Source organism: Sminthopsis crassicaudata, chromosome 1 (genome assembly GCF_048593235.1).
Source record: "Sminthopsis crassicaudata isolate SCR6 chromosome 1, ASM4859323v1, whole genome shotgun sequence".
Classification (NCBI taxonomy): domain Eukaryota; kingdom Metazoa; phylum Chordata; class Mammalia; order Dasyuromorphia; family Dasyuridae; genus Sminthopsis; species Sminthopsis crassicaudata.
Window position 1 is genome coordinate 173354692 of NC_133617.1, and position 26558 is coordinate 173381249.

The 26558-nt window shown below is 35.6% G+C and overlaps 1 protein-coding gene and 1 long non-coding RNA gene across 3 annotated transcripts in view; one reads left to right on the forward strand and one right to left on the reverse strand.

The window, feature by feature from the left end:
* NEDD9 (neural precursor cell expressed, developmentally down-regulated 9) overlaps positions 1–26558 on the reverse strand; it is a 222516-nt gene that overhangs the window by 181703 nt on the left and 14255 nt on the right. Inside the window, exon 1 of one of the 2 annotated variants that reach the window (XM_074271682.1) lies at positions 16424–16513. The exons of the other annotated variant lie outside the window; for it this stretch is intronic. The gene's annotated coding sequence lies outside the window, so the exon portion shown is untranslated. Of the gene's footprint in view, positions 1–16423; positions 16514–26558 lie in introns of those variants that run through there. 2 annotated transcript variants of the gene reach the window in all.
* LOC141544937 (uncharacterized) overlaps positions 1–26558 on the forward strand; it is a 50843-nt gene that overhangs the window by 10145 nt on the left and 14140 nt on the right. The gene's annotated exons all lie outside the window — the stretch shown is intronic.

Genomic DNA, 26558 nt, shown 5'->3' on the forward strand with positions numbered 1-26558 from the left:
ACATGGTAATTATGTTTATATAAAAGGAATAGTGAGTAGTGTATAGTATATTTGCAGTTTTGTGTGCAATCATCTTTTTATTGTATTGTTATAGAAATCCTTGTTTTATTTCATAAATTAAAAAAAAGAAAGGCATGGAGGTAGAATATGGACTGTCATGTATAGGGAGCAATAAGTAAGCCATTTTGGCAGGAACATATAATGTATGAAAGCAAGTAATGAGAAATCTCGGTAGAAATAGGGTTGTAGCTAGATTTAAATGTTAAGCGACTTGTATTTTTTCTTATAGACTCTAAAGAGCCGATGAAGTAGGGTTCTGATGTGGCTAGACTTACATTTTAAGAATATCTATTTAGTAGGTATTTACAGAATGGTTTGGAGAAGGAAGTAACTGGACACAAGGACACTAATTAAGACTACTGCAGTAGAATAAGTGAAAGCTCATGAGACTCTGAATCAGGTTGGTGGATGTGAGAATGGAAAAATATGGTGGTAGAATTGACTAGCAGCATATGTGTATGGGAGCATAATGGATAAAGAAAAATTGACAATGACTCCAAATTTGCCAACCTGGTTGATTGAAAAGATGGTAAAGCCATGGATAGAAACAGGAAAGTCTGAAGAAAGTGTAGCATTATGGGTTCTCTTTTGCACATCTTGAATTTAATCCAACTAAGTTGAGATACTCAATAATCAAGAGGTAAGATACAAATGATACTGAGTAAAGAGAATAGAGCTGGCTATGTAGACTTAGGAACTATCTAAATAAAGTTGATTAATGAAGTCAGGAGATTATTGTAGAGTGTTGAAGTTAGCCCGGTTGAAGTTACCCAACATCATTTTACAGTGGATGCAGTCAGTATGATGCATTGAAGGGCATTGAAGTGGCCAATAGTAGTAATGGAGAAGAAGGATGGTGGAAGTAATCCTGATCTGAAATTTAGAAAACTATGAAAAATAACAGGGAAAAAGGGAGGGATCTCAGGATAGAGGGAAGTGAAAGTTGAATTTATTGGAATCAAGATTTCAAAGGAGAACAGATCAGGGATGGTGAACTCGGAAAGCAGGGAAAGGCAAATTACTACATGTCACATTGAAGACAAAGGAGGAGTAAAGTAGGATGAGAAATGAAAGGAAAGATGGTTATACATGTCAAGCCATACATTTCAGTGTTAGATGATAGAAATGATTATAATTATTATTGACACTGGTGATGGTACAATTAAAGGGATGACTGTTCTTAAATATGATTAAAATAGAATGAAAATGCAGATTTGGGAGGCTAGAATCTTTGGGATAAGGAATGCATCAACAGGAATATGAAAGTCCCTAAACATAAAAGAGATGGATTGGATAAGAAGACTTTTCATATTGGTCTTTAATGTTTTGTGTATAGTAATATTTATCTTTGGGGAGCTAGTACAGTAAATATGGCTGTGGACCTGAAGTCGGGAAGATATGAATTCATATTCAGCTTCAGACACTTACCAGCTGAGTGACATTGGGAAAGTCAGTTAAGGGTCTAATGTCTAATGATTTAACCGTGTTTGGCACAGTTTCCTCATCTGTAAAATGATCTGGAGGTCACTCCAGTATCTTTGCCAAGAAAACCCTAAATGGAGTCATAAGGCAGACATAATTTTAAAAATGACAAACTTTTATCGATGCAATTAGATTGCATATTAGAGAAATATTTACCAGATATGCTATAGAAAAGATCATTGTATAAAGAATAGCTAAATTTGCAGTTAATGAACTTGTTTTTACTTTTTTAATGCATTTTAATATAATTGGTTTTCTTTGTATTCCTATGCATTTTATTTTGTACATTTCAAAAACTGACCATCTACTTCTAAAACAACAAGTCTTTGCAGCCTTCTCCTTCTTCCCTAGGCTTGATTATTATATTCTGAGTATTAGGAGCATAGCATTTTTCCTGTACAGTACTGGACAGTTAAATAGATCATCCAAAAAAAGAAAGGGAAAATGCAGAGAGAACAAAATGCTATCAGAAACAGCTCCACCCCAAATAGCAGTTTATAGAGGAAGTAATGCTAGGGGATAACTTTTCTCACTTTCCTGGGTGGTCATCAGATCATTCACAAAGTACCATCTCACTCAGCAAATCCTTCCCTGGTGAGTTAAAAGTTCCCACTGTTTGCTGAGTAAAGGCGGTTTGATTGTGATCGGCATGCTATAGTTCTAACAAGGCACTAACTTGACCTTATCACTAAGGGTTTCTGTTTGAATTTTATCTCTTCTCTGGAAATCTGCTCTGGGCAATGAGGGAAGCAAGAGGAGGCACACTGTCTGCTGTACTGACCTGGGCAGGGATATACATGCTGCCAGCTGAGAATCACTCTTTAGCCCAATGTCTCCTAAATTGACTTTGTTCATTCACCCTATGGTACCCAAAGCCTAGAGCACAGGGTTGGAAAATAGCCTGCTAGGCCACCTAACACCTAATAGTGTATTAAGCTAGAGTCAGGAAGACTTGAAATCAAATTCACCCTAAGACATTTCTTAGCTGTGTAATTCTAGTCAAGTCTCTTAATCTCCGTCTACTTCAGTTTCTTCAAATGCAACGTGGAGATAAAAATAGCACCTTCCTCCCAGATTGTTGTGACAATCAGCTAAGATAATATTTTTTTCAGGATAATTTTTTTTCTTAAAATTTATTTGGCAACAGTGTCTCTTCCACCTGGTATTATTTTTAATAATAGCCTTTTATTTTCAAAATATGTGCAAAGATAGTTTTTGACATTTATCCTTGCAAAACCTTGTATTCCAAATTTTTCTCCCTTCCTTCCCCCACTCCTTCCCGCAGACAGCAAATAATGCAATATATGTGAAACATATACAATTCTTTTCTCTCTCTCTCTCTCTCTCTCTCTCTCTCTCTCTATATATATATATATATATATATATATATATATATATATATACACATATATATGTATATATATATATCTGCATTTATCATTGCTGCACAAGAAAAATCAGATCAAAAAGAAAAAAAGAGGACAAAAATAAAAAACAAGCAAACAACAATAGTTTTTTTTTTTCACTATGTCATGATCCACTTTCAGTCCCCACAATCTCTGGATGCAGATGTCTCTCTCTATCACAAGTCTATTAGATAAGGCCTGGATCATCTCATTGTTGAAAAAAAGCCACATCCATCAGAGCTGATCATTGCATGATCTTATTATTTCTATATACAATGTTCTCTTGGTTCTACTCACTTCACTTAATATCAGTTCATGTAAGGCTCTCCAGGGCTTTCTGAGGTCATCATTTCTTATAGAACAATAATATTTCATATCATCCAAATACCATAACTTATTCAGCTAATCTCCAACTGATCCACTTGATTTCCAATTCCTTGCCACTACAAAAAGGGCTGCCACAAACATATTTGCACATGTGTGGGTCCTTTTCTCTTTTTATGATGAGATAATATTTGTAAAGCACTTATCACAGTTCCTGGTATATAGCAAGTACTTCTTTCCTGCTAGAATAATGTTAGCCCCTTGAGGGTATCAATTGCTATTCATTTTACCTTTGTATTCCCTGCCTCATCACAAGTACTTAATAAATACTTGTTAAATAAGTGAAGGAACTTTATTGGATAATTTAATCATCTGTCCTCCTCCAATCCCAAATGTCCACTCTCTTCTTATGATCTCTTCTCTCTGCCCAGGAACCCTATTGCATTATTTTACTAGGACCTCCTTTTTCAGTCATTCCCATGTTCCAAACTTTCTTGCATTTGTGTCTCATTACATGAAACCCAACTACTTGGCACTATTTCCTCAAGGATTTTCAGCTCCCTTAGCTTCCCTCACAATGCTGAATAGCTAAACCATTTTTACCACCTTTGGCATGAAGCCATTCTTGATCCCTTCAAATGCCAGTCCCTATTTTCTGTGTGTATCTATGTATCTATGACTTTACATTTGTGTGAACATATATGTGTATATCATGTGTAATATATAAAATGAGTATGTATGTATGTGCATGTGCACTTGTGTTTTGTTACTACAGAGAGCATGTAAGCTCTTTGAAAAAAGGGATTGTTTTTCTTTTTTGTTTGTTTGTTTTTTGTTTTTTGTTTGTTTTTCTGAAGTACCTAGCATAGTGTCTGGAGTGTAGCAGTTGCTCAATAAATTGGTTGATCAACCAATGAGTGATATGATAGAAATTCTCCCATAGAAGTGTAAGGTTCTGGTTGGTTTTCTGGAGGTCTTTGGACCTTTGTTTGAGCAGAGTAATCACCACAAGAGGTTAAAGTCCAGTCCAAAATCATTATTATCTCCTTCACAGTCTGTCTCCTTGCCTGGGGCCGGGTCAGCTTTCTGGAGGTCCTTTGGAATGTGTCTTGGTTTCTGTGGGGTAGGCAGGAGGACCACCACAACGGTCTCTGTCTTGAAGTCTCCCTGAGTCCAGGCCTCCAGTCCTTTGTATTCTCTGAGTCTATTCCAGTTCTCTCTAGGTCTGACTCTGACCTCTTAAATACTCTATTACAATTAAAACCATTCATCATACTGAGTATAAGCCAATCATTGTATCACCAGGGAACCATTATTTGTTGTAAGATTAAATCAATCATACTGAACTAGAGAACTATTAATCACCATGCTAAACTAGATAATCATTCTCTTATCAATTCCACTGTGTTAACACCTTGTTGTAAGAATTTCTCCAGAATTCTGGCCCTTTACATGGAAGTACTTTCATAGATTAACATTGACTCTTAAGAATACCTACCTTTTTAAATGAAGCACTCTCTTTGGGCTCTATTCCCAATAGCAGTCACATTGTCATATTGAGGTCCCGGTGGGAAAGTACTTCTATAATTATAGTTCAAGAATCAGCCAATAGGTTCAATTATCTCTCAGAGAAGATATTTACTCAAAACACATGACTGTTCCCAAAAGAGTAGTTACAAAACATTGCCATCCCCACAAAAACCCTGGCTGGGATGTGATCATTTCCAAGAACACACAGTTTCTGGGAGGAAGAATGGGCACAAACTTTTAGTATAATGACATAAGTATAAGGAACACATGTCCAAAGTAATTCACAACTATAAAATTGGAGGATCTCAATGTCCTTTCTTTCTCTGGAGAGTCTTTGCAAAGTGGATGATGTTGGTTTTAGTTATAGACAAGTCAGTTCATTGCTAGGCTGGGCTGATTCCCCATAGACCACACCATCTCAGCTAGGCAGGTGGCTAAACTGACTTCTTTTCTTAAAAGAGCATAATTTCTCTGCTGGATAGGTCAATCTGCAAGGGGATTGAGGAGGTAGCTTGTCCCACTAAGTTAGTTACAAAAAGGATGCAGCATCTATGTTGAATGGTTTACTCAGTTAAATTTTCAGGGCTCATCTTTTGATTGTGAACTGCTATTTCCACCATCTCCAGCTTTAATTTTGGCTGGGTATGACTGTGTTTATTACGTTGGGTGTGTTATAGTTCTTTCAGAATGGGCAGAGTCACTTACTCTAGGATTGGTAGTTTTACTCCCTTATGGCTTCAGCTCTGAGGTTTGTCACCTCTCAGGCAGGAGATGGAAGAGGTTTGGCTTGTCCTATTTATCAGTCATAGAGAAGAGAGATTATCCATGAAGAGATGGTGATCAACAGAATCAAAGGTTGCAGAAGTCAAGGAGGATAAGGATTGAGAAATTAAGAAATCGTTAGTAAATTTGAATAGGGCAGTTTTAGTTGAAGGATGAAGTTAGAAGCCATGATGCTAGGAAGTGAGTAAGATACTACGTGGTAAGCAGATAGAACAGAGGGCTTAAAGTCCAGAGGACCTGAATTTATATCTGACTTTAAACACTTAACTTTCTGGCTGACTCTGAATAAGTCATTTAACCCCTGTTTGCCTGTTTTTTATCTATAAAACAGGGGTAATAGTATCTATTTTACAGGGCTGTGATAAAGACCAAATGAGATAGTAATTATAAAGTGTTTAACACTGTACCTGGAACATATTAAATGCTATACAAATGTTAGCTATCATTAGAAGGAAGTGAAAAAGAAAAACTTGAGATACCTAGCATAGATGGCTTTCTCAAGTAGTTTAGCAATGAAGGTTAGGACACCTGTCTGATACTAGCTAATAGGGCTGGTAAAATCAGGCAAATATATTTTTTTAAGATTTTTTTTCTCACATTTTAATGTTAGAGATATGAGATTATCGTAGGCAATAAGGAAAGAACCAGTAGACAGAAAGAACCTGAAGACAAAGAAGAAGGATAGAGAAAGAAACTATTGGACAAAGAGGAAGACAATGAGATCAGTAGAAGAATTTAGAATTTAAAGATTATAATCAGATAAAGGAATTAGGAGTCCATGAATATGACAGTATAACACTGTCAGTGAAAGCAAGATCAAAAGTATGACCACCTGTGTTTAGCTGAAGTAGAATGGAGAAGTAACTCATGGGAATTTGGTAGAATAAGGAACTGGGAAATTAAGTTCCATGAGAGTACATCAATATGTATATTGTTTATTGAATGATTGATTGGCATGATAGAAATTGTTCCGTAATAATTCCTTCACAATTATTTGTTGATTCTTAAAAAATTGTCTTTCTGTTCTAATGTAATATCTTCTCTGTGCTCAGTCCCCAATATGTAGTTATACTGCAATGATAACATGTTTGTTGAGGGTAGAAGTTAGACTGGAAAAAAAGATTCCCAGGCACTGAACTTATTGAGGAAAGAAGGTAGATGTCAAAGAAGCTGATAAACAATGACTACTAAGATTTGAATTTGGTGACAAATTTATATAGTCCAAATTTCAAAGGAAAAGATATTGCTGAGTAATGGTGGTAGAGGAAGAATCTGGAAGTGGCGTTGGAGAACTAGTATTATGACTCCTATCCTGACCAATGAATTAAGGGTATGAAAAACAATGTGACCAGTACTAGAAAGGGTTGCCAGGGATTCAATATGTCAATGAATGGCAGAGGTTTGGAAATAGTGAGAAAGGAAAAGATTTATATTTAAATAAGTTTGTTAATAATGGAACAGGAATTCCAGGGAGCACAATACAAAGGGTAGGTAGATTTGGGTTGGAACATGGCGTATGGGAGTAGGGTTGTGATGGGTGGGAATAAAGGAGCAAAGAGTTGGTACTAAGGAATAATGGGATTTGCACACTGGCAAGCTGGGAGGTTAGAATCATTGGGATATGGAGAATATTAGGGGATAGAACTCTGTTAATACTAAGAATTTATATACTAAGTATAGAGTTAAAGAGAGTATATATTGAAAAGAGAACTATTGAAGGTATCTAATTAGACTGAAAAAGGCTACTCTCTACTGGAATGTTAGAGAAGGCTCTGGGATAAAGATGTTCTTCCTAGTTTAGAGTTGAGTTCTCTTAGTGAAGGATTTCACCCTAATTTATGGTGACTATCTCTACTTCATTTCCCAAATTCCTGTTGGGTCTTATGCAAAAGAGAGATTTAAGACAAACTACTAAAACAAATTGTGACCTGGGGCAAATTCATTACAGTTACTCTTTCCTAAGCAAGTAAATTGCTCAAAGTCTCCAGATCTTTTTTAAGGAGAGCCTGCTTCATTGATACCTGAAAGGGACTTTCCCTTATTGTCACTATCTTCACCTTTTACCACTTACTACTTTGTTGAAGTCTAGATGGAGATATTCCTAGACTAACTTTTACTTTTATTTCAAACATTTCTGATTATATTTAATATATATATGTAATTTGATTTATATCTAAGAACTTATTGTTGTTAAGTCATTTTTTTCAGCTGTCTCTAGCTCTTTGTGATACTATTTGAAATTTTCTTGGCAAATAAATATATTGGAGTGATTTGCCGTTTTCTTCTCCAGCTCATTTTATTGATGAGGAAACTGAGGCAAATAAAGATCAGACTTTCCCAAAGTCACACAAGTGGTAAGTATCTAAGGTCAGATCTGAACTCTGGAAATTGAGTCTTCCTCACTTCGGTCTGGCACTCTATCCACTGTAAACACCTAGCTGTCCTTAGAGGTATATTTACATAATAGGGACAGAATTCATAGAGTTGTATACTTAGAAGGATAGTTATGAAATGACTCTTTCTTATGCCCTCAGTTAAAGTCCAAAGCTCTCTAACAATGGACTGGGGGGTGGAACTCATAATCCTTCCTTAGGAAAGATATTTATTTCCTTCATTTTCACCTGACTGGTCTAAATTTCATCATCTCCAGAAACTTATGGAAGCAAGATAAATAGTCATTAGAGTACTGGGTCTAGAGTCAAGAAAACCTGAATTCAAATTTGGCAGCAAATTTAAGAAACTGTGTGACCTTGACCTCTTTGCCTCAATTTTTTCTTTGCAAAATGGGGGTAACAATAGCACCTACCTCCCAGGGTTGTTATGAACATCAAATGAGTTGATTGTAAAGTACTGAGCATAGTATTATATCGACTCTAAAACTCATCTCTCCTTCTCCAGGACCTCTTCCTCTGAAAAGAGAAGGTAGAGGGTAGACATTGGAGAGTTCTTCCCAGATCTCTCTTATCTCTTAAGGAGAGCTCTCAGGGAATTCATCCTCTCATTCCTCATCCAGCTGCTCTCCTGGACTCTATAATCTCCAGAAATTCATTATTCTGCAAGATGATATGTCACTCTCACCTGCTCAGATTATTTCCCACCCAGCTGCAAGACTTCATCAAACCCCCAACCTGGTACCTTTCCCTGTGTCCTTGTGTTCCTTGGCTTTTTAAAGTTATATATATTTTTCTTCCCTTTAATAGATGTGAGGTCCTTAAAGGCAAGACTGGCTTATGACTTTCTTGTATTGCCAGGGTTTAGCATAATTCCCCACACATAGTATGTGCTTAATAAATATTTATTTACTCCAACTCTGTGATTGGTCACTCCCATTGTGCCCTTTTACCTCCAAACAAAGGAATGCTCTGCAACATAAGGATAAGACTTTTACCTCCAACTTTTACTTCTACAGGTGCTCATTAGAAATAGCATTAAATCTGGCAAATATATTATTTAATAGGATAGATTTAAGAAAAACATAAGTGGAAGCAAGACTTGGGCAGGATATGGCATGTTCATTGTTCTTCTTTTAATCAAGTTTGGTTCTTTCCACTAATCTTCTAGCTTGCCCATTTCTTGACAGAAAAGAACTGAAGAGATATTAGACACCAGCTGTTGCTTAGAATCATGGCTGTGGAACAATGCTTATCTCTTTCTCCATTACTCCTTGTTTTCTTCAAGTCCCCAAAGTTCAAGAAAACCTCTAATATTTCCCCAGTGTGCCCCAAAATAGATCTTCTCTCTTCCTAAATGGAGAAAACTTACAAATTCCAGAGGAATTTTTGTTATGGCACCCCCTGCAAGAGGATAGTTACACTACCTACATATATACATATAGGTATTTATATACACACACCTATATATATATATATATATATATATATATATATAGGGGTGTGTGTGTGTGTGTGTGTGTGTGTGTGTGTGTGTGTATCTATACACATTTTTAGGCAAAAGATTTTCTAGCTTAAGACTTTGGTAATTACTATCCAAGGTGATAAGGGATTTTTCCTCCTTTTGCTCTTTTTCCTTTTATTTTTCTCTGATACCTTTCACATTTACAAATTTTCAATGCACAGTTTCTATGCTAGTGAACAAAAAGTCTTAGAGTTTCAAAAATATATGAGTAGACATTTCTCAAGTGTTGCAAATGATTTTGTCACTAAGTGCATTTTGAAAAGACTTGATGTAGTGATCAATTATAGTTGCTTCTGTTTTATCTCAGAGCTGATCTAGTCACTCTTCATTGTCTGCTTAAGAAGATCCTGCCTTTTCTTGTTAGACAAGTTCTTCTCCTGCCTTTTTAGAAGAAATGTTTCTTGAGAGTTGGAACTTTCTTTGCTTTTTTTTCTTCTTTTATAATTTCACTGCCTTGTTTGTATTAGGAGTTTAATAAAGATGTGTTGAATTAAATTGCGACGCTCTGGCAACAATTTCTCAATACCAATTTGCAACTGTTCATTTTTCAGTAATGTGAAAATTGATCTGGTATTCTATCTTCTCCTGAACTCTTTTGGGGAATCCTTTTTGCAAGTCAAGAATAGTGAATGATATACTGGACTTGAAATCAGGAACACCAGGGTTCAAATTTCATCCCCAATACTTACTTAGTTCTATTCATTTCCTTCATTTATAAAATGAGTAAGTATAACACCTATAGGGTTCACTTCACAAAGCATTATTATGAAAGAATTTGAGATATGAACATTAAATGAGGGAATGTAAGAAAAGCATTTCACAAAGTTTAAAGTATCAAATAATATCAGTTATAACTATTATGGTATTTACATGGTCCCTTTCCTTTTCATTCCCCATTTTTTCAGTGATTGCTCCTCACTTACAAGAGTTTTCTAACTCATCTACCTTTGGTCAGTGAATGTACTTCTTTATGAGACATTTCTATAGTTAGTATTACCTGGGTCAAGTCATTATATTTTCAGTCCTCTGTCTCTTTAGACAGCTATTCTCCACCCATTCCTTCCAGCCCCACATCTGCCTTTACTTCTCAACCCTATAGCATCATTGATGGCACTTATTATCAACTCCTGCAGATGGTGTATCAAGAAATCATGAAACAATCATTTCTTTGGTATGTATTTAATCAATTCACTTATTAGAATTAGGAATTAAATATAATATATAATAAAAATGGGGAAACATTGCTTTATAAAAATTAAATCATTTTATTAGTGAAAAAGAGTAATTAACGTTTCACAGAGTCTGAGAAAGAACTCCTTAAAAGGAGTGTCAGGGAGGGGAGAACAAGATATAAGCACTATGGTGCCTATAATTTAGAGGTCTCAGGGGAATAGGCATTTTCATGCTGATTTAATCTAAAATTTCAGCTTTAACAAGGTATCAGGTTTACAGAGTTTGAGAATTAGCCATTAGATATAGCTTTACCCTGGCTTAACAAAAGGCCAAAAGAATAAAACAGGCAGCTGTGTCCAAGCTTGCAGGCTAATGTGAAATGCTGTGGTTTAAACAAAGTAAAGTTGAATTGAGTATGAATTACAGGAAGAAAGGAAGGAAGAAAAAAGAAAGTGCTTTATTCCTATTCTATGGTGCATATCGAGACAAGCCTGAGTCATAATAAGCTGTGGATTCAGCAGTACTAATAGGGTAATCCAAATCACTGGTCCCTAATAGCCAAAAGCTCCTTATATGGGGAAAATAAAAAAGCTCAACATTTTCATTTGTTCTGAGGGAAGGAACTCTTGGTCCTAGATCCATTGAAAAGCTTAGCAAAAAAAAAAAAAAAAAAAAAAAAAAAAATACTGCCTCAATAGAATAATTGACTTTCAATCTTTCAGAGTCATAGACAGCTTGGTGCAATTGCTTAAAATGTTTCAGAGTTGAAAGAATTTATATCTCAGCATTGTGAGGACAGAGAGAGAGAGGTTGACTCTTCATGTCAAAAGAGAAACAGAAGTCATGGAATGAATGAGATCAAGCTTTTTGATTGAAGTCATGAATTCTATCAACATCTTGTTGTGTTTAGTGTTGGATGAAGCTCCAAAATGAGAACAATGTCTTTGGTTAGAAGTGGAGGAGACAACATATTTTAATACCATAAGGTCATAAAATGATGATAATACATGTAAAATTAGAGAAATGAAGTTTCTTATTAAAAAAAGAGAGCAGCCAAGGTATTTTATTCAAAGAACTAGCAAATATTTGTTGATAAATTAGGGGTACAAGATACTGTGAGGTATTCCTTTATGCATTGGAAGTATTCCTTGTTCTCAAGGAGCTTATAATCTAATTGGGAAGATAAATTATAACTACATGAAAAGCAAAATAGCAATAAGACAAGAGGTGAAGCTTCAGGTGTAAAAGTGAGGGGGATGGGCTAGATATTGTATAAAACTCCTTTTAGCTCTAACAGTCTAAAAAGGTTATAACTAATTGCCAAATGAATGCAATTTATGAAATTATGAATTATGAAATCAGATAGAGTCTGTATAATTCTAGGAAGGCCTCCTAGAAGGATTTAGATTTAAATTTAGCTTTGAAAAGTAGTTAGGATTTGGATAGGTAATAAGACAGAAAATGGATTTTTCAGGAACTGGGATTGGTGTGAACAAAGGCACAGAAGTGATATAATTGTAGGCAAGTTGTGTCAGGTAATTAGATCATTTTTAGTGCAGTGTAGGAATACTTCAATATGTACAAGACAAGGTTGGTAATGTTGGTTGGTGCCATATGGGAAAATTCTGGGTACCAGAGTAAGATATTAGAACTTTATCCTGTGGTGAGTGGAGAGCTCTTCTAGTTTTTTGAGCAAAGGTATTCCTCATTTTGTTACTGTGACAGTTATGTGATCTTAAGAAACTTATTTTTTTTTCTCTAGACCTCAGTTTTATTGTATGTATAATAAGGGAATCCAGTAATCTTCAAGGTCACATCCTGATCTATTATTAAAATTTTAGTATTTTACTGTCTATCTACCCAGGTTACTTATACCTTCGGAATCTAATACTTAATGTGCAACAAGAAAATGGTATTTACACACATATATTGTATCTAGGTTTTATTGTAACACATGTAAAATGTATGGGATTGCCTGTCATCGGGGGGAGGGAGTAGAGGGAGGGAGGGGATAATTTGGAAAAATGAATACAAGGGATAATATTATAAAAAAAATTACTCATGCATATATACTGTGAAAAAAATTCTAAATAAAAAAAATTTAGTATTTTAGTATCATTAATCTGAATGAATTCATTCATCCAATATTTATTCATACAGAATTGTATGATGGGAGAGAAACTTCGGGCAGGGGGACCAATTAAGAGGTCATAGAAGTAAATCCATTGTAAAATATCAAAGGCATAAACGTTAGTGCTAACAGTGAGAATAGAATGGAGGAATTAATGAGAGATATTTTAGATTAAAAAATATGAAATTTGGTGACTGATTGGATATGAAAATTATAGGAGAAGGAAGATAAAAAATTTTTTTTTAGGTTTTAATCTTAGATGACTTGGGATTTAGTTGCTGTTCAGTCCTTTTAGTTATGTCCAATTAACTTCATGACCCCATTTGGGGATTTCAAAGATATTGGAGTAGTTTGCCATTTCCTTCTCCAGCTCATTTTAGTTGAGGAACTGAGGCAGAGTTAAGTAATTTGTCCAAGGTTACACAGTTAGTAAGCGTATGAAGTCAGATTTGAATTCTGGTCTTTGACAAACCATTCTAGTATCTTTGCCAAGAAAATCCTAAGTGGAGTTGTGAAGAGCCAGAATTGACTGAAATGACTGAACCACAACAACTTTCTAACTCTAGACTCTGCATTCTCTCCATTAAACTACCTAGTTGCCTCTAATACAAGAAGGTCAGAAAATAAATCTGTATTATCTTAGGTTCACTGGATCATAGAATTTAATCCTCTTATTTTTCAAATGATGAACATATACACATAGGTATAATATATATGTAATATAATAATTTCTCCCTATTAGAACCCTTACAACATTATTAATGGTGACATTCATTCCACAATCATTCATTGGGTATTGTATGGAGCTATTAGGTACCTACCTAGTTGGTGGTACTAAAGCTCTGTTGATTGGTATCAGAAAACACAAATTTGTTTCCATTACTTCTCAACCAATATTCTAAACATTTCTAGGTAAGATTTCTTTCTATTTCTAAAGAAATAAAAATAAGATAATGACCCAGGAGGACTTGGTGGGAGCATGCATTTTTGAATAACAGATTTTTCTGTTGCAGTTTGCTAGCTGATTTTGGGTTGAAAACAATGAAACAAATACAGAATTCAATAATGGACTCTACTTTAGCCAATACTTCCCATAGTCTCTTTTACAGAAATATTTTGAGCAGAGAGGAGGGGAGAAAGAAGACTTGAAGAAAACAGTTTCATTTTCACTTTTATAAGGCTGTGTCATTAAGAAAGTTTATTTTTTCATCCTCTTTTCTACTCTGCTTTTTAGGCTCTAAGTCCATTTACTGAAACTTTGTACAGGCACAGGTCTTGGTTGATTTTGCTCTTCCTTCTCCTGAACCTACTTATCATTTCTGAAAATCTGAAAATAAAGATGCAAATTTCAGTGCCTGCCTGGTCTTCCTATCTGCTCTATATCTCCATCTTGCCTTCTTGTTGTCTATGGACCTTATTTTCCTTCCCTTTTGGCATTGCCTTGGCTCCTTGGAATGCTTCTCCTAACTATCCACAACCCAACAAGAAAATTTCTTGGATTGCGGATCGCACATATGGCCCCAAGCCAGACCCCAAACCAGGCACACCCCATACTAAGTTAGAAAGGAAAAGAAAACCACTGACCATTATTAGCCACCAAAGAGAACAGTTCTCCATCCTGCATTCTGGCGGAACATTTAGATCGTGGTTTGGTGGCTTTGCAGCTTTTACGTAACTTGAATTAAGAAACAGTGATCCTTGCCCCTCTGTCCTCCCCAAAAGGGAAAGATAATGGAAAAGAAAAAAAGTTCTTCAAATGACCCCAATCCCTTTTGAAATAAATTCTTTGTCTCCTATCCCTCTCTCTGTGATGATAATGCAAATAGAAGTCCAGCTAATCAAAGAAATCCATTTAAAACGGAAAGAAAGCAAAACAAAACACAAAACAAGCCAAACCCATGGAAACACAGATTGTAGCCATTGCCTCTCGAAAGGCAATATGGTTTTTGCCTGAACCTATGATTATGAATAAACAATCATTTCTAAATTGGTCTTGCAATAAAACTGGTAATAGTTGGTGGTCAGATCCGCAGCAGTGAGTAACAGGGCCCATCTTCTTCCTTCCAATCATGAGCAGACTGCCTCCGAGAGGATGTTAATAAGGGAAGAAATTTCAGACTTCTGTTGTCATCAGGTTGATATTGCGCAACCATTGATGCACTATGATTATTATGGTTGAGATAATACAGAATTGTGAGGGATAGAAAATCCTATCCAAAAATGACTTCTCAGAGACCTCTCGAAGTAAAAAGCATAAAAGTTGTTTAACAAATTCTCATGAGAATGAGCAATTCCACCGTGAGGAGGGAAAGAAAGAAAGCTCATGGTAGAAGGGCTAAAGAACCAAGGGAAGATATACAGTTTTATAGGTTTAATTGCAAAAGGATTACATCATGAGTTTGGGGAACATTAAGAGATAGGTGCCCCCCACTTCCCCACCAGTTAATTGAATGTCATCATATATCTCAAAAACTAAACAATTAGTAGCCTAAACATCGATAGCCTGGACAGACATAAATGTCATCAAAAAATCTAAGCAATTAGTAGCCTAAACATTGAACACACCTATGCAGGTCACAGAGACCTAGAGAGGATAGAATACAGAAAAGGAATTTAACATTGCTGTAAGTTCTTCACCATATCCTTACTTCATACATGCTCCACACAGAATGATGAGAGAATCTGCCTTTGAGGGCATCAGTGGTTCAAAATGGGCCTGGTTCCTTTGCCCTCTGGGTCAGTGAACACTGTTCTGTATTACTTAAACTCGTGATTCAGTTAACTACTTCCCTATCTAGCTGATAAGTGAATGTGCTACATCAGATCATAAATAAGATAGTTGGGTTTTTTTAAGCTAACCTTTTCTTGACAGCTATTTGAATAGAGCCAGGCTACATCAGAGGGCAGGTGGGCATTTCCCTAGCTGGCAATCTACCACCATCTCTACACAGGATACAATTATGTTTGCACAAAGAAAAACACTATTCTACAATGCCAAACCACACCTTTGATCTCAGGCATTCATCTGCAAATTTTCTGTTGCTCAAAATGGGGAAATCAAAGAGTGAGGATGGAACATTAGATGTGTCACCTTTAATGAAATCAAAGGCAATATCTTATTGAAAAGGGTCAAGACATAGAACATATACCAATCCTTGTACTAATAGGATACAGAGAGTTTAGGAGACTAGGGGTAACCCGCTCCCCCTATATTTGTTTATGTATGTCTCCCTGGAAAGGGAATACTTATGTCCAGTGGAAAAAGGCATCTGAGGGATCTGCTTAGATCACTTTCACAGAGATATGTAGCTAAAACCTGGACAACAAGAGGGAGAGGGGCCATGATATAACAGACAATGTCCTGGACTATTTGGAATAAAGAAATGTAGTTTTCCCTTGCAGCTCTGGCACACTGCATAATTCATGAACAACAACAACTCATTATTATTATTATCATCATCATCACCATCATCATCATCATCGGGCTATTTACTTAATACTTTAGTTTGCAAAATGCTTTATATATGTCATCTCACTCAATCCTCATGAGATCCCTTCAAGGTAGGTATTCATTTTAGCAAAAAGGGAAGCTGAGTCTGAGAAATGTTAAGTGACTTACCCAGAGTCACATAGCTACTAAATCTCTGAAGTGGAATTCAAATTCAGATCTTCCTGAATTGAATGCAAACCAGAGCTTCAGTTTCTCCATCTACAAAATAGGCACAATAATACCAGTACTACTTTCCTCACAAGCTTGTTGTAAGGAAAGAATTTCATGAAATGTAAAATGCTAAATGAATATATGCTGTGATTATATAAATTATACATACGCATGTTTAGAATACATGTACGTACACATACATGTGCACTACATACACATATGCACATATATAAGTGTGTGTCTATGTGTATCATTTGTTTTATTTGTTGTTTTTATTTTTTAATAAAACAATATTTTTATTGTTATCATTTGATTAGGAAGGTTGTGTGATCCAATGGAAAGCATATTGTGATGGCCTCTTCAGACCTGGGCTAAAATACCAGTTCTATCACTAATGAGATTTTGGAGAAGTCACTATTTGTGCTAACTTCTCTGAAACCCAATTTGCCTTATCTGCGCGATGAGGAGAATAGAATTTTAAGCTTCCAACTAACTCTAAAATTTATATGTTATTTATTTGCTTCCTCTCTATATATATTTGTATGTCTTTATCTTCACTATAAGATCCTTGAAAATAAGGACTACATCATTCTTTGTATCCACAGCAATAAGCACACTGCCTAGCACATAGTGGGTGCTTAATAAAGGCTTATTGTTTGATGAAATCTACAACCCAAGGATTCAATCAGAGGAGGATGTAATTTGGATGGAAGAAATATGATTTAAAAGATATGGAATTTTTGAAGTGGAAATAGAAAGAAGGAGAAGAATATACCAGATATGAGTCTTCTAAGTCGTCAGGAATCCGAATGCTCAAATGGGTCATCAGGTCAGATTTTAGCAAGAGTTTTGCATATGTATTTGTGTGTATAAGGGTATTTTTTTGGGAGGAAGGGGTATGCTCATTTCTGTATGAGGAAGTTGGAGTGGAAGTTAGCTGTAGTTCTCAAAAAAGTCTTCCTCTTTATAATTGTACTAGTTTAGACAAAAATAATACAATGGTCCAGTGGCCTTTGTGCTTTATTTGTCATTTTGGTATTTTTCTAAAGAAGAGAATCAGAAATAATCTACTGTCTCTGAGACCACTGCTGATCAGCCTGGCATCTTAGGGACCTAACCTTCATAGAGGTGATCTCCCCCTGCCATGTTTCAGAGGCTTGAATAATTAATTTTCTTCTTGTTGTTCAGTCATGTCCCATTCTTCATTATCTGGGCCATAATGTCCATGGTGTTTTCTTGGCAAAGATATCAGATTGGTTTGCCATTTCCTTCTCCAGTACATAAGGCACACGTAGGCTGGATCATAGCCAGTTGTCCTAACCTATGTCTTGCCATTGAACTCTGATGACCCTGGAGGAAAGAGTGAGGTTGAAGACTTTGTACAGCTCTGTCTCACTTAAATCTAACTCACCCACATGTCAAGATATCAACCTTCTGATGTTATTGGTACTTTCTGAGAATGAAAGATGAATAAGGCCAATAAATTAAATGGCTTGTTCAGAGTCACACAGCTAGTAAGTGAACTCAGGATTTTCTGGCTCCAGATCTAGTACTCTATCCACTAAACCACCTAGCTGCCTCCTACTTAATATTGTACCTACTTAATATTCTTGTCAATGTTAGGCAGGGAGGTTTAGTCTCAATAGGATCTGACTCTAATTAGTTTTGTCACTAATTAGTTGTGTGATCTTGGGCATATCATTTAACTTTTAAGGGCTTCCACTTCTTTTTCTATAAAGTGAGGAATGAGACTAGATGTCTTCTAATGTCTCCATCTAAACTAAAAGTTTATAATTCTAAATGTAAACTGGAGGGGGAAGTGGAATGGTCATCAAATAAATTCTCCTCCACCCTCCCCTCCCTTCTCCTCCTCTCCACAGTAGTTTGAGGGTTTGGGTTGTGGCCAAAATTCACAGAATGATTAACTCTAGTCAGTCTAGTGAGTTGGCTACGTTCAGCCCTCATTCAGGCTCTAGAATCTTGAAGATTGAAAAGTATAGACAGTTTGAAGAGATCAGAGAAAAGCAACCAAAATTAGGAGGCTAAAGTGCAGATTGACATATGAGTGATTAAAGGGCTTCACTACAGAGTATATACAGCTGGACAAGGTGACAAAGGAAAACATGGCCAGCAATCTGTAAATATTTGAAAGAGATAAATAGGAAGGAGGAACTGAAACATTAATTATCTCAGCACGTCATCACCAATAAATATTTATTGAGGACTCACATGGCATTGCATGATCATAAATCTGGTGTTGGAAGGGAGCTCAAAGACCATTTAGTAACCATTTTACAAATAAGGAAACTGAGACTCAGAAGGTAATTTTTAAATTGGCTTAATTTTAATTTAATTAAATAGAGCTTGCATTTTTAAGCCTGACATGATGATGATGATGATGATGATGATGATGATGATGATAGACAGACATGCATGTTACACTTTGGGAAACAACAGAGTGCTGTGGATTTAGAGAGCAGGACTTCTCAAGAAGGTTCAAATCCTGCTTGTGATACATATTTTGAAAATCACTTAAACCTTTAATGCCCTGGTAACTTTCTAGGATTCCAATTGCAAATAAATTGCTGAATTTCACTAGTGGAGAGGATTTCCACACTGATAAAAATATGAGTTTGGGAATAAAAAAAAACAGTACATCTTTAAGATCATAAATCCTTTTTTTTTTTTTTTTTTTTTTTTTACCCCACATTGTCTATTTCAATCCTCAGATAGCCCTTGGTGGTGAATAAAGGTGACAGAGTTGGATAGAGCACTGGGCTGTGTATCAGGAAGACGAGTCTTCCTGAATTCAAATCCTTCCTCAAACTTTTACTAGCTGGGTGATCCTGGGAAAGTCACTTAACCCTGTTTGTCTCAATTTCCTCATCTATGAAATGAACTGGAAAAGGAAATGGCTTTTTAAAAAATTGACTTAACAACAACAACCTTTTAGACACAAATCAAGTTACATTAATACATATGTTACATATGTATTAAGCTGAAAAAAACCTAAACAACCACAAAGGTTGAGAATACGAATCGAGATATTCTGATTTCAAGTATAATTCTTTATTGAAGAACAGAGCATTATAACAGAATTGGGAAAAAAACAAACAAAACAAAGCAACAAGGAAGCAAAAGTCCTTTATTTCTTTGTATAAACCATATCTCAACTCTAAGACAAACATGTAAGAACTACCATTTATACATATATTTAAATATTGCCTTTTTAGAGGAGGGAAGAGACAGATTTGGGAAAGTATAGAGAGGCAGAAAGGATGGACAGTTCAACCTGAATAATGATCTTCTGAAATGGAAATATCATGATACGGAAATGAGAAAATATTTGGGTTGAGATGAAAGTTTTGGAATGGGGGGTCAATTGAAGAGTAATAAAGGTAATATTGAAAAGTTCTGAATAGTGGAGATAAAGGGTCTTGATCAATATACGGCCAAAGAAATCTTTAGGCCTCCAAAATAAAGAGTTCAGATTATGAAAAGTGCCTTCCAGCAATTGGGCCAGTCATATTTTTCCCTCCACTGGAATAATTGCTTTATTTAGAATAATCTGGAAATCTGGCAAATTATTGGATCCTTGAATACATCCTGGAGTAGCAAATTGCTCAATTTCATGGAACTGCCATTACTTCAATCAACCATATTCCACTGGTGGAACTCTCTATCCATTGCTACAGATCCCAACCACAAGAATTATGAAATCTCAGAGTGGATAGAAGCCTGATCTCTCTTTGAATAGAAATCCCTCTCTACAACATCATTGATCACTGGGATTGAAAACTCCTTACTTCTAGAAGCAGGTCATATTATTTTCAGGCCTTTCTAAAGGCAGGAAAGTTTATTTTTTTTTTTTTTTCTTTTCTTTTTTTCCCCTCCATATACTCAGAGCAAATCTGCTTCCTCACAACTTCTATTGGTCCTGCTTCTGCCTCATGAGGTCAGGAAGAATAAATCTAATTCCTCTTTTACATTAAACATTTGATGACATTTATCATAGCTCTCCCCCAAGTCTTCTTTTATAAATATCTTCTCTCTCTTAAGTGATCTAAAGATCATTACCATCTCAGCTGTCCTGGACACCATTAATATATTAATGTCATTTTTGGCTAGGTGTTGTAATGGATAGAGTATTTTGTCATGCATTTCAGTAAATAGTCTATAACTTGCTCTGTGGGTGTGTGTATGTGTGTGTGTGTGTGTGTGTGTGTGTGTGTGTGTATGTCTGTGTCTGAGTATGTGTGGGCAAGAAATCACCATCTCCATGGCAAACTTGTGGTGATGTATCTTTCCATACTTAAAAAGCTGGGTCTTCAATGAATCTGTCAGTACTCAGCTAGAATTCTTTCTGGCTTGTTCAAAGCTACCCAAACTTAAACCCATAAGTCAAAATAGTTTCATCTTTCCTCAGTTTCATCTTCACTCAATCCCAGAATCTTAGCACCAGAAAGTGTTTATCCAACCTGTGCCTTACCTTGACTCCCAACAACAATGTTCTCAGTAAGGAGTCTTACAGACTTTATATAAATTTTATTCCAATCAGGTAGTAATACAAAACCAAAATGGGCAGCTTGAACATAGTTTTAAGTGCATCATTGGCAGCTCCTGAAGTGTGAAGTGCAGAAAGAAAATGTATGATGATTTGTATTCACTCTGTGATTAAAAATAATGACACATTTGTATATCACTGTAGAGTTAAAAATTACTTTTCTCATAGCAACCTTGTGAAGTAATGCAAATGCAATGGTTTAGATTTTACAGATGAGCTAATTATAGGTCAAAGTGGATACCTGATTTGTCCACTTCAGTTATTATTAGAGCTAGAACTTGGACACAAGTATTTATTCAAAATCCATTCACTTGAAAAATCACAGAAACTTAGTTGGAAGGATTCCCTAAGGTTCTCAAGTCCATTCTATTTCTGAAAAGAAAACCCCTCTACATTCCAACAATCTACCATTGGATAACATTCACCCCAGTGGAAGGAGACATAGCCTAAAGCAACCTCCCTCTTCATAACTACAATTGGAAGTTTGTCCATTTCTGCTTTTTGGATAACTGAATCTCTACTCCACCTACAATGTTACTGAAAAGTGATCATCCAACCTTTGCTTGACAGAGTCAAGTGGAGGAGGGCAGGAAAGGAACCTGATACCTTCCATGACAGGCCATTCCACTTTGGGATAGCTCATTCTTAGGAAGGTTTTTGATACTTGAAAAACCTTTGGAAGGTTTTTTTCAATTAATCACTTCTCATTTCTCCTGGATTTATTCTCTGGATCCAAAAAGAATGAGTCTTAGCCCTCTCTCCTGTGATAGCCCTTCAAATACATGAAACTGTCATTTTCCTTTCCAGCCTAACTTTCATTTTTTTGTGATCTAAACATTTGCAATATTTCAGATGATCCTCACATAATAGGAACTTGAAGCTCTGTACCATCCTGGCTGCTCTCCTCTAGTGGTTCTCCAGCTTATCGATGTTGCTTCCCCAAAACATGGCACCCCAAAGAAAACACAATTCTCCAGGTGTGGTCTTACCTGGACAGAATACAGTAGTATCTTAACCTGTACAATTTTTTAATGCAGACTAGTATTTGGGAGAAATTTGTGGGAGGACAAAGATGGAAGTCCCACAGAATGGACAATCATGGATGGGTTGTCATTCGCATCATTGAAAGGAACACCCATATCAAGAAAATCACAAATCTATTTAATGGAGTTATGCTAGTTTTCACTTTTATTGATTAGATTATGAGCTCCTTGAGGGTAGGAACTGTCTTGCCTTTCTTTGTTTTCCTAGCTCTTAGCACATTAGTTAGTACTTAGTGTGTTTACTATTATTTTTATAAATGTTTATTGAATACTGAGTTCAATGTTGAGTTTGTTGTCCCCAGATGTTTCTAGTTACCTCACTGTCCTGGTAGTCATCCTCTGGATATGATTTAGCTTTCAATATATTTCTAAAACATGGGATCTAGAAATGAACAGAATATTCTAAATGAGATGAGGAAAGTACAGTGGTGCTATTATCTCCCTTATTCTAGATAAAATACAACTCAATATAGTACAACATTGTATTTCCTTTTTTTTTTCTTTTTTTGGCAGTCATAGTGGGTCATTGACTCATATTGAGGTAATAAGTCTCTAAAACCCCCAGATCTATTTAAAAATCTGCTATTTAGTTAGGCTTTACCCATCCTATATTTGTGAATGTAAGTTTTTGAGGCCAGGTATAGTTAAAAAAAAATATTCAACACTAACTGAGCAGATTCAGTCTCAATCTGGCTTAAAATCTTTTGGACCTTGACTATTATGAAGCACATTAATGACCATTTTATTTCACATGTAAATTAAAACATGTCATCTTTCTGACTGTTTAGGGCTATGTCATAATTATGATATTGAGAGAAAAAAATAATCTGCACAAAAGTATTCAGAGCAGTATTATTCATGATAAAAACTGAAAATAATTCACATGTTCAAATGATTGGAGAATAGCTAAACAACTGCAGCATTTCATTGTACCATAAGAAAATAATTAGTTTAAGACACACTTATGAAGAGCCCAAAAACAAATTTGTTGATTTATATGAAGTAAGACAGAGTGTCAAAAGCAGAATCAAAACAATATACATATCATCCACAACTATGTAAACAATATTGAAAACAGCAACAAAAATCTGGGAAAATATAAGAGTTCAAAAGAGGACATATGACCAATAAGGAATTTTTTAGCACAATGCTTGGCATTGAATAAGTGCTTAATAATTGATTGTTAAAGTTGATATATGTATTAAAAAAACTTAAAAGATTTTATGTAAATTTTTTAAAAATTGTGTTTATTTTTGTTGGTAGTCACTAAGTTTAAAATGAAAACAAATGACCAACAGAACTATTTGTCTGTCAGGTTCCTCCACACACTATAACAAATTCAGAACCAGCATTTTGGGAGAGCCTGATTTAATAAAGGGACTATTTTGGGGAGAATAGTAGTAAATGTAAGATGCTAGGGATACATTAGATATTTCAAGGTCTTATCAGTTAAATGATAGTTAGAACTACAGGAGAATGTCAGTTCATAAGTCAGGAGTCAGAAGAGTCAGGGAGATAAGTTCAAATTCAGACACTTATTAACTGCATAATCTTGGTCTAGTCACTTTTAAACTTCTGACTGCCTCAGTCTCTGCCTTCATCTATAAAGTAGAGATAATAGTTCCTAATTCCCAGGTTGTTGTGAGAATAAAATGAGATATTATTTGTAAAGCACTTTACAAATCTTAAGGGATTTTATAAATACTAGTTATTAGCTATTATTATTACCTAGAGAGAAGGGGAAATTTTTCTCCTTCTGTCACCACCTGATCCATTTGTGATAAGGTAGAACCGGTCTTATATATGACTACTTCTAAGTCTTTAATATATCTTTATGCAGTTATTCCAACCCTGTCAGATTCTTCATGAGCCCATTTGGGTGTTTTTTTTTTGTTGTTTGTTTGTTTTGTTTTTGGCAAAAATTACTGGAATGGTTTGCCATTTCCTTCTCCAGCTCATTTTATAGATGAGGAAATAAGCAAATAGGGTCAAGTAACTTGCCCAGAATCATACAGTTAGGAAGTGTTTAAGGCTGGATTTAAATTCAGGTTTGACTCCACAGGTTCAGTGCTGTATTCACTAGATATCCTAGCTGGCCTTTGATCTGTCTATCCTTCTCCATACCTATATGGATCTTACAATACTTTGCAATGAGATAAGCCTTATATACAGCTCATACAAGCACCACATAAGCTAAGAATCTCAGATCTGGAAGCGTTCTTAGAGGTCATTTAGATCAGGGCTTTTTGAACTTTTTGTACTTGTGATCTCTTTTCGCCTGAGAAATTTTTATGTGACCCCAGGAATATAGGTAAATCATAATTTCATGGTCCTTACATTCAGTTATGAGATCTCATATGGATCATAAACCATAGTTCAAGAAGCTGGGATTTAGACCCAGCCTCCCCATCACTCACAGGAAGTCTGATCTAGCAGAATGTAATAAGGCTTTGCAAGCAAAAGACCTGATCTCCTGCTGACATTTATTAAGCTGACTAGACATTGCAATATATATATATATATATATATATATATATATATATATTTTCTCACACCAGGAAGCTGAATGACACAGTGGATAGGGTGACAGGCCATGGGTCAGGAAAAGTTGCGTTCAAATATGTCCTTGGACACTTATTAGCTGTGTGACCCTAGACAAGCCACATAACTCTATTTACCTCAGTTTCCTCATCTATAAAATGAACTGGAGAAGGAAATCCCTTCAGTATCTCTGCCAAGAAAACCACAAATAGGATCATGAAGTGTTGGACACCACTTTAGGGAAAATGGCTGGCCCTCATAATAACATTGTGGAAATGCTCTATTTCACATATTTTAATGTTAGTACTTTTAACATTCATTATTTTTTGAACCTCAAATGAACTCTGTAATGGAGGGAAATTCTTTAAGTATTATCATGCTGGGAAAACATGCGACACCATTTACTTGCTAGATAAATAATCTTTGGCAAGTCACTTAACCTTTGACTGTCTCAGTTTCTTCAACTGTAAAATGGGAATGATAGCAGCATCTACCTTGAAAGGTTGTCATGAAATAATATTTGTAAAGCATTTAGCAAAGTACCTAGCTCATAAGAAGTACTATTTCAAGGCTTATTCCTTTCCCTTTCCTATCTTGACCAATGAGTTTAAGTAATTTGTCTAATGTTACACACCATAAAGCCAGGCAGGATTTGCGTTTGGGTTCCCCTAGGATTCCAGGTTCATGACTTTTTCTGCTGAATGATGGTCTTTGTGATTAAGAAGTCAATTTTAGTACCTTTCATTGTTCTACTGACATTTTCACACACACATGTGATAAAGCCTTGTGATCAAGTCATTAAGCACTGTATTTCCCAATAAGTTTCTGGGCATGACATGGTATACTATTCTACCACGTCTGGGAGAGAACCTCACTTAAACTCTATTGTCATCATTTAATAATCCAAAGTTTCCCTTTCCTTTTTTCATTTTGTTTCACCCTTCAGGTTAAGAGTTAATAGGGTTGGTCACAGCAGTGAAAGTAATCTGGTTCAGTTCAGGAGCTAAATCTTTGGAATGATATGGGAAGGGTCAAAGAGCCATGGAATATAAAAAGCACCCCATGGGGGTATTAAAGATAACCTTACAACTTTTGGCCATAGACCAGCTCTAGTAAAAGAACATTTTTCAAGGTTCAAGGCTGGAACTTGAAAAGAAAATCTTCATGATGAATATCCAAAGATAAGGTATTGAGAACAAATTACTCATGTTAGAGGGGAATAATAGTAATAATGATAGTTAGCATTTATGAAGTACCTTGAGATTCCCAAAGTACTTTATAATTGTTATCTCATTGTATTCTCAAATAGGTAATGATATTAATATCCCTATTTTACATATAAGGAAACTGAGGCAGACAGAAGTTTAAAAATTATTTGCTCAGGGTCACATAGCTACTAAGTATTTGAAGCTGAATTTGAATGCAGACCTTCCTGATACCAGCTCTGTCATGTCACCCAGCTGCCAATCAAGTCTAGAACCCTTTGAAAAGGTCATCTAGTAATAAGATCATACTTTTGGTCTTTTCTTATTAGTAACTGATATTTTTATTAAAATTAAAGTTTGAAAATTTTACATGTATTATCCCATGAGGGCTTCTTAATAATCTCCTAAAGTAAATAATATAGGCAGAATTATCCCCAATTAATTTTTTTTTTTTTTTAGTGAGGCAATTGGGGTTAGGTGACTTGCCCAGGGTCTCACAACTAGGAAGTGTTAAGTGTCTGAGACCAGATTTGAACTTAGGTCCAACTGACTTCAGGGCTGGTGCTCTATCCACTGGGCCACCTAGCTGCCCCAATTATCCCCATTTTAAAGAAAAGGAAAGAGAAGATGATTGAAGTTAAAGTGAATTGTCCAAGAAGGGAGTACAAGGGATAATGTAAAAAAAAAAAAATTATCTATGCTATGTACTGTCAAAAAACAATGTTATAATTATAAAAATT